This window comes from Mustelus asterias, chromosome 16 (genome assembly GCF_964213995.1).
Source record: "Mustelus asterias chromosome 16, sMusAst1.hap1.1, whole genome shotgun sequence".
NCBI classification, from domain to species: Eukaryota; Metazoa; Chordata; class Chondrichthyes; order Carcharhiniformes; family Triakidae; genus Mustelus; species Mustelus asterias.
In genome coordinates this window covers 13,598,914-13,601,731 of record NC_135816.1, presented here as the reverse complement: position 1 = coordinate 13,601,731, position 2,818 = coordinate 13,598,914, and positions in this window count along the sequence as shown.

Genomic DNA, 2,818 nt, shown 5'->3' with positions numbered 1-2,818 from the left:
GCTGAAACTGAGTCACATAAATAATTGACTCTCTCTGAGATTCAGAGTTGGCCCCAGCCAACAGTTAATGCAGCTCCTGGATCAGAATCAGCAGCAATTTCATCTGGAGAGAGAGAGAGAGAAGCTCAGTCCTAAATCCCTGAAATGAAGCTCCTCATTATTGGATCACAAAATGCAGCACCCCCTCAATACTGCCCCTCTGACAGTGCAGCACTCCCTCAGTACTGACCCTCTGACAGTGCAGCACTCCCTCAGTACTGACTCTCTGACAGTGCAGCACTCCCTCAATACTCCCCCTCTGACAGTGCAGCACTCCCTCAGCACTGATCCTCTGACAGTGCAGCACTCCCTCAGCACTGATCCTCTGACAGTGCAGCACTCCCTTAGCACTGCCCCTCTGACAGTGCAGCACTCCCTCAGCACTGTCCCTCTGACAGTGCAGCGCTCGCTCAGTACTGCCCCTCTGACAGTGCAGCACTCGCTCAGTACTGCCCCTCTGACAGTGCAGCACTCCCTCAATTATGCTCTGTGACAATGCAACACTTCCTCAGTCCTGTCCTTGTGACAGTGCAGCAGTCTCTCAGTACTGCCCCTCCAACAGTGCCAGGGACCTGGGTTCAATTCCCAGCTTAGGTCACTGTCTGTGTGGAGTTTGCGCTTTCTCCCCGTGTCTGCGTGGGTTTCCTCCGGTGCTCAGATTTCCTCACAGTCTGAAAGATGCGCTGGTTAGGTGCATTGGCCATGCTAAATTCTCCCTCGGTAAACCCGATCAGGCGCCTGAGGGTGGTGACTAGGGGATTTTCACAGTAACTTCATTGCAGTGTTAATGTAAGCCTACTTGTGGCACTAATAAATAAATTTTAAAACTCAGTACTGTCCCTCTGACAGTGCAGCACTCCCTCAGTACTGACCCTCTGACAGTGCAGCACTCCCTCAGTACTGACACTCTGACAGTGCAGCACTCCCTCAGTACTGACCCTCTGACAGTGCAGCATTCCCTCAGTACTGACCCTCTGACAGTGCAGCACTCCCTCAGTACTGATCCTCTGACAGTGCAGCATTCCCTCAGTACTGACCCTCTGACAGTGCAGCACTCCCTCAGTACTGACCCTCTGACAGTGCAGCACTCTCTCAGTACTGACCCTCTGACAGTGCAGCACTCCCTCAGTACTGACCCTCTGACAGTGCAGCACTCCCTCAGTACTGACACTCTGACAGTGCAGCACTCCCTCAGTACTGACCCTCTGACAGTGCAACATTCACTCTGCTCTTTAGATTCCTGACTACCTCTGTGACAAGGATCCCCGGGGTGGAGATGCTGAATTGAGCCGTTACCATCCACACCTGCCATCCATATCCCCCAGCTTTCACTGGGTAGTGACCTAGAGCTGTAAACTCTCCTATGCTGCTTTTCTCCTTTCTCCATGCGACACAGATGTCAACTCCATCCTTGACATGCACGTGTGAGACACTGGCATGGGAATATTTATTACCCGTACCTAATTGCCCAGAGGACAGTAAATCTCAACAATGTGGTGGAGTCATGGTTCAGGGTGCCAACTGTGTTCCTGGACATTGTATCTCAAATTGCCCTTGTTCCAGCCATAGAGATTTACAGCACAGAAAGAGGCCCTTCAGCCCACCGTGTCTGTGCCAACTATCAGGAACCTATCTATTCTAATCCCATTTTCCAGCACTTGGTTCATGGTCTTGTACGCTATGGCATTTCAAGTGCTCATCTAAGTGCTCCTTAAATGTTGTGAGGGTTCCCGCCTCTACTACCCTTCAGGCAGTGAGTTCCAAATTCTCACCACCCTCTGGGGTGAAAAAGCTTCTCCTCAATCCCTTCTAAATCTGTGCCCCCTGGTTATAGATCCCTCTACTAAGGGGGAAGTTTCTTCCTGTCTCCCTATCTATATCCCTCATCACCTTGGGCACCTCAATGAGGCCTCCCCTCAGCTTTCTATGCTCCAAAGGAACACAACCCCAGCCTAACCAGCCTCTCTTCAGAGATATCATCAGGACGGCACAGTGACACAGTGGTTAGCACTGCTGCCTCACAGCACCAGGGACCTGGGTTCAATTCCAGCCTCAGGTCACTGTCAGTGTGGAGTCTGCACTTTCTCCCTGTGTCTGCGTGGGTTTCCTCCAGGTACTCCGGTTTCCTCCCACAGTCCGAAGATATGCGGGTTAGGTGGATTGGCCATGCTCAATTGCCACTTAGTATCAGAGGGATTAGCTGGGGTAAATACACGGGGTTACAGGGATAGGGCCTAGGTGGGATTGTTGTTGGTCCCCGGCTTGATGGGCCGAATGGCCTCCTTCTGCGCTGTGAGGATTCTATGGGTCATTTGGGACACATCTACCTATAGAATGGTGCTGTTTACAGCAAGAGGAATGGAATATAAAAGTAGGATTTTTTTGCTGCAGTTGTACAGGGTTCCAGTGAGGCCACATCGAGAGTACAATTTTTGGCACCTTATTTCCGAAATGTATTAGAAGAAGTTCAGGAAATTTTCCCTTGACTAGTACATCTGAAAGGTTAGGGTGCATTGACCCGAACAGGCGTTGGAGTGTGGCGACTAGGGGAATTTCACAGTAACTTCATTGCAGTGTTAATATAAGCCTTACTTGTGACTAATAAATAAACTTTAGAGTCATCGGGTCATAGAGGTTTACAGCATGGAAACAGGCCCTTTGGCCCAACTTGTCCATGCCGCCCTTTTTTTTAAACCCCTAAGCTAATCCCAATTGCCTGCATTTGGCCCATATCCCTCTATACCCATCTTACCCATGTAACTATCTAAATAGAACCATA